Genomic DNA, 7,319 nt, shown 5'->3' with positions numbered 1-7,319 from the left:
ACAATATCATATTATTAAAATATTTATAATATTATTATAATATCATATTATATGATAAAATAATAATATTAGTGCAATTAATATAATTATAATATTATTTGTTACAATATTACTATTATATTATATTATATTATATTACAAATCTGAATTTTAGATTGAGAAGATTATTAATTTTAAATTTTATTATGGGTATTATAAAAGTTTCATTAATTGTACTATGTTGATTCCTGCACAATCTAAAAGCTAAAATTGTCTTTAGGTTGCTTCTGATTTTAGCTGTAGATTCTTAAAAAATTCTTCAAAAAGTACTTTTGAGAAGATTTATTAAAAACTAAAATCAGGTTTAGAAGCTGATTTTGGGATGAAAAAACAATACCAAACTAAGCCTATGTCCTTAAAAACAACATGGACCAACTGTTGCTGCCTCCAGTCATAAGAGTAATCTACTAAATTACCATCAGTAATCTACCCAATTATATTGCCTTTTCCACCATAGATCACCCGTCGCCAACGCTGGTCGGCGGAGTACTTGGTATATTACCATGGCTGTGGTTGCCGGAGTAATCTGGCTGATCACCTGCCAGATTAGTTACCGGAAATGACACATATCACTTATCATCTTCAAGTTGGTTACCGAAGTATTCTAGTTGATTACTACATTTAATGCACTAATTTATTCTCGGAATCAACAGAAAAACGCTCAAAAAAGGAAAAAAAAAACAAAAAAAAAATTACTCAATTAAATCATCGTAATAATTTTTTTTTCCACTGGAAATTCCACTTTTGGAGGTCTTCTCTAACACACAATGCTTGCTTAGCTGCTCATGATCCTCATCGATAGCATAACAGAAGAATATATTATTGTTGACATACCTAAAGCGAGAACACCCAAGGCAACAAAACGTTAAGCCAACAAATATGAAACATACTGCAAATATTGTGAGAATTAAAACAATAAACAAAAATATCACACAAGCAAAGAGATGAACGGAAACACATACAATCATAAATAAATTATTACATAAAATAATGAAAAAAAAAAACAATACATGTTCTATATACACCAAAGGCATGTCTCACTCTCATCCAATCTAAACATTTAGGAGAAGAAACGTCCAGACACAATTACATTTAAATAATGACGAAAACCAATCAACCGTCAATACTTGTGGGCGTTTGGTTCATAGATTCAAAATCATGATTCAGAATCATTCTCGATTTATGTGTATTTTTTGTAAAAAAAAATATTGTAGCGAGCTACGAACCATGTCACGAATCCACCAACTAAACACATATTTAATGATTATATTTCTTTCTTCTAATCCAGAAAATATATGCTCATCGAAAGTAAAGAGGGCTCGAATCCTGACTAGATCTAACCATGAACTTGCTCCAAACAATAACTAGCTAGATATTGTGGTTGGAACTTAGAAAAATAATAGAGGAACTACAGAATATTAAGCACCACAAACAGAGGGTGGACCCTACTTATGAGTCTCACATATACTCTCCATCAATATATCGTATGAACATCATTAACTATTTTTTTAGCATTGTTCTTGAAACTTCGTCACCAAGGTGTTCACTTTGAATTAAACAGAAAATAATACCATACTCCATACTATTAAATTTAACCACCTAATAGAAATATGTATATATATATATATATAAGATACAAGTAAAATATTCATCCTAGAGGACGTCCTAAACCTAAACTCAATTAACAATTAGTGTCATTTGTCAATAGGTCTAGTGAATTAATGCATAGTGGCATTTGAGGTGGCAATTACAAAGAAACCTCAACTAGAATATGGTCGCAGACAAATCTTAAAATGCAAGTTTCACGAGGAAAATGCCCCCAACGAAGAAAACATATTAACTATAATTTGATGAGTTAAAGTGATTTGATATTAGTTCTTATTTCTTTCCCTTTTTTTAAAAAAAGTTTTTAGTAGGAGGATTCGTGTCATGGTTTGAATCATAATTCGTAGCTCACTACAGTATTTTTTCTCAAAAAAGTACACGTAAATAAAAAATAGTTCTGAATCATGGTTTTAAATCCATAAACTAAACGTCCACTAAATAAGCTTTTCCTCCAAGATTTAAAAAACAAAAACAATTAAATATATGTTTGCAAGCTATACACAGATTCTGTGTCATGAGAAGCTAATTATGTAGGATGCGATTAATTAATAGTACTTCACCAAAGTTGTAGAAGCATGTGGTGCATACTTACGTGTTATTATTGCTTAAAGATATCTTTTGAGTTTTTTATATTCTGGAAATTTTTTTGATTAATCCCTATAGTTGTAGAAGAATCGCTTTATAAATTATGCCTACTATCATCAATATTCCTTTGATCAATGTCTACCAGTTATAGCTGGGGACAGTTGTATTACATCCAAAATGTTTGGGCCCGCCATTTTGTATTAATGAGGCTAATTAAGGACACATAATGCTTCCCACTATGGTGTCCTCAACACGTCCAAAATCTAGCATTTCCCAGACTTCTTTGCCACGCCATTATATTTCATATCTCAGTAGCAGCAATTTATGTGAGTCAACATCTAATATATATATATATATATATTTCTATAAACAAAATCTCAACCTCCAAAGAATATTGTGGATCTCTACATAAATCTTTGCAAGAGATTGCACAAGCGCCATAAATATCACGATCTTCCAAAATGTGCATATATATACTCAGATAGGCTAGCTCATAAATTTTTTTTTTTTAAATTTAAGATAGCAACTAAAGAATTTGCAATATATGTGTATATATATAATATAATATAATATGTTACCATTATTTTAAAAACGATCATGATGCGCCCAAAGACTAACAACATGTAGTAGTAGGTAATTCCCACCACCAAGATTGTGAAATTGAATGGAAAATGTTAGGTTTAATGTGGCATGCGCATATATGTGTGTGTAATATGCATATATGTGTGTGAATATATATATATATATATATATATATATATTATAGCTAGTTTAAGCCTAACTTGATGGTTCTAGATTATCTAGAAAACCACGTTCCATGGTGTCTTTCTGTTTTTGTTTTTTTGTGTTATGATTTCCAAGTTCAAAAGGGAAAATAATACCATTTGTTGAACTGTGACACAGTAGATGATAGCTGCTTGTTTTTTGGATATATATATATTATAGCTAGTTTAAGCCTAACTTGATGGTTCTAGATTATCTAGAAAACCACGTTCCATGGTGTCTTTCTGTTTTTGTTTTTTTGTGTTATGATTTCCAAGTTCAAAAGGGAAAATAATACCATTTGTTGAACTGTGACACAGTAGATGATAGCTGCTTGTTTTTTGGTCTTTACCTAACGACTTGACGCACGCAGTTCTTGCTTTTCCTTAGGATATATGTATTTGATATAAAATTGACCACTGCTTTGAAGATAAAGTTTCTATATTGGAGAAAGAAAATGATGGGAATATTGAATCTCAACCGTTGGATTGGGCGATGATGGGGGTAGTGACTTCATCTACGACAAAGACAGTGGAGTTGTTATTGCTTGATCATTAATAATGAAATTAATGAAACATTAGCGTAACAATATTTATTTACTTGTTTGTCAACGGCTCTTTTTTTTTTCTTTTCACTTTATGTATTTATGATATGTATGTATGTATGTATGTTTGTATGTGTACATGGGTATGTGTACATGTGTATGTATATATTCTTCTTCGTTTCTAGAAAGTACTATTATATATACTTCTATGAAGAGGTCAATATTTTTCTGGGACTAGCTATGTGAAAAACTGTGTACTTATCATAATTAAGCGTCAAAGAAATGTATATTTGACTCAAAGAAATATGAATAACGTGAAAGCTTTGTAACACATTACTTGTATTCTTTTTTGTCATTGGATATTTGCCTTGACGTTTTTTTCATTGATATTGCTTTTGGACTAAGGAATGATATTTATCAAGATTAATTAAGCATGCATTTCGTAAACTACTACTATATTTGGCTGCTATGTTTCTTTTGATTTTATTGGCTTATGATTAAAAAAAAAATATTCTGATCAGTACTTTCAGATCTTTCAAATAAATTGACCCAATTCAAGTCCAAATCCAAGTGCGGATAAGGATAAAATTTGTTGATCCACTATTAGTCGTTTCTTTGGGATAATTCCTAAAAATTGACTAATTATTGTTACTAATGAAAGTCTACTGCTAATTCAGGTTTTTCTTTAGTAGTAGTGCTCAATCAGCTGTCATTAATTTAAAATCACTATATATATATATATATATATATTGTGAACGCTTGTAATTACTACGTGCCCAACAAACAAAAGAGAAACCGTGAATATTATGATCTTTGCCATTTATTTCATGAGGGAGGTACCTCATATTAATTAAACATTGTGAATAAAAATGCAAGAATTTGTGCCAGTACGTGAGCGTGTCTATATATATATATATATACACACATATATATATATATATATATATAATATCTGTGTATCTATTAATAATAAATTTTATAACAAATTAAATCAGAGCTTTCTTAGAATCAAATCTGGTTTCGTATATTGGAATTTGGCCTGCGTGGTAATTCGCTTAACACCCTTTTTTTTCAATAGAGCCGATAAATGACATTTGAGCAAACTAAAACATTTCAATTAACTAGACACCAAATAAAGAAGTAGGGCTCAATCATTTTTCCGTTTAATGTTAGCTCATATGGTTGGGCGAATGAGTTGGCTCCATTAGAATTTATCTTCATAATTTCATAACTTGTTAATAAAGTCGGAACTATATATTAAAAAAAATATCCCCTCAAACATTTTTCTCTTTCTATCACTTCTCTCCCACTGTTTTAGGATAAGGACGTTTGGTTTATGTATTCAGAATCATGATTCAGAATTATTCTCGTTTTACGTGTATTTTTTATGAGAGAAAACACTATAGAGAACCATAAATCATGATTCAGAATTATGGACGAATATAGGAAACAAACATCTCCGTTTTTTATAACAAGATATATGAATCCTAAAAGAAGAATTTTATGGTAGGGCTCATCAATGGCTTATAATTTTAACAAATCACATCCACATTGTAACACTCCGACCAATATATATCTCTGATTTTCTTAAAAAAATATTCCACTAAGTTCCGATCAGCCAAAATAAAAAATAAAAAAAATCCTCTAAGTTCCATAATATTTATTCCAGGCTGGTCATATCTTGGACCAATCAACTTCTTCCAAGAAGTAACAAACTTCTTTAATAGTCGGTTTTTGTCTTTGTCTTTGTTTTTGTTTTTGTTTTTGGCTATTGTTGTTGGCATAAATAAGTCAATTTTAGATTTTGTACCATACACGTGGCGCCATCCTGCTGTGTCTAATAAAGAATATTGACGATCATATAATTAAGTACCTCAAGTTGAATGGCATGATCTGATTGAACAACTGTTTAAATTAAAAAAAATAATTAATGATGAGTCTGGCGTATAGGAAGAAATGAATGGTTAATTATATTATACTTTAAGATCGGAAAAATAATTAACAGAAGATTATAAACCGACCAAGCTTGTTAAAAAAGCTTTAAGGACACCAAACTAAACCTCGCAAATAAAGTGTTATAATAAAGAATACATTAGTAAAAAAGTGTTATTTGAGACACTAACTTGTACACCAAAGTTAATTTATTCATCACTTAATATTGCATTGTTCCGTAAATTTTATCCATCACATAATGTAAGATAAAATATATATTGCCTAACTAACTTGATACTATTTGTACCAAAATTTGGTAAATCACATGAATGATATCCATAGTACTAATCTCTTTTTTTTTTTTTTTTTTTTTTTTTAGGAACTCTATAGTATTACTATTTATGAAGAAAGAAAAATAATAATAATATTAATAGGATAATAGTGAGATTTGGTGAGATGTAATTACACGGAAGGGTAGTGATCTTCTGTTTGGACAGAGCTTTCAATGTCTTCGTGCGGAGTTTAAATACTGCACCAATTCTGCGTGAAGGCTTAGCGTGAAGAGCTGGACACCAACCCATCACGCCACGTCATCACCACATCCCACCCTTTTTAATTTTTTTTAATTTTTTAATTTTTAATTTTTTAAATTTTTAAATTTTTTTTAAGTATCCCTCCTAAATTTGTCTTCCTTTTAAACCCCCTCAAAAACCAATCCATTGTCCCTCCAAACACATATTCAACGCCAACTTACCAAACCCTCTCTTCTTACCAAACCAAAACCAAAACCAAAACCACAACACAAACACAAACAATATTTCTTCTATTTCTTCTCTCAAAGAAAAATGGAAGGTCTCATTCCCTTTGTGTATAGAGTCATAGTTGAGTACAAGAACGGGAATAATAGGCAACAAAACGACCTTTTAGGCTCATGGTTCAACGAGTCACCGTACATCCGCCTTCCGACGGGCGACTCCGGGCGGTTCGGCCAAGCCTCCGATTTTTCGGTCTTCAGACAGGATGTTCTGAGGATGCTGAGTAGGCACCCGGGGATGCGGTGATGCTATGAGGACATTTCTTTCTCTCTTTTTTAAAAAGGGCCGTAAGGCCAAGACATTGAATTTTTTATTTTGTAACGATCATAAGGCCGAGACATATTTTCTCTTTGGATATATATACATGTGCCTATTTTACGTATGAATGTTGTGGACATACTATATATATATATATATATATATATATATATATATATATATATATTAGATCTTTTTTTTTCTCTTATTATAATATGGGGTTTTTAGTTTGGAGGAATAAAGCTTGTGGAAAACCCCAAAGGGGGACACATGTCTGGAATGGCTAGTGTGAATTTGTGAATTAAGGTGCTTAATATTGGGAACTACAATTGTCCAAAAATGTAAATATTCCTCTTATAATGTTTGGAATAAAAAAAAAAAGTTATGTTATCTACTGGCCGAAGGGTCATATTATATGTATATATTTTAACCGTTAATAATTCTATTGATCAGATTGTTTTGCTTTGATTTGATCCTTTTTTTTTATTTTTTATTTTCTTTAATGCTGGATTCTGGAACAAGTTGTTTGAAATTGTGGGTTATATACATACACTGCTTTTGGGCTGTTTGACAAAGATCAATGCTTTCCATGAGTTGAAAATTTGGTCCAAAGAAATTAGTATATATACCTTAATATGAGCTGGTCACCTAATCATCGACCATAATAAAGGGCACAAAAGATTTTTTTTTTAAATAATTAAAAAAAACTACTACAGCGCAGCAGACCAAAAAGAACGTGGGTTGGGGCTACAATAAATAATAATGGCTAAGCCCGGTTT

The sequence above is a fragment of the Morus notabilis genome, unplaced genomic scaffold, assembly GCF_000414095.1.
Source record: "Morus notabilis unplaced genomic scaffold, ASM41409v2 Scaffold177, whole genome shotgun sequence".
In the NCBI taxonomy this organism is placed as follows: domain Eukaryota; kingdom Viridiplantae; phylum Streptophyta; class Magnoliopsida; order Rosales; family Moraceae; genus Morus; species Morus notabilis.
Note: the sequence above shows the minus strand (reverse complement) of the source record.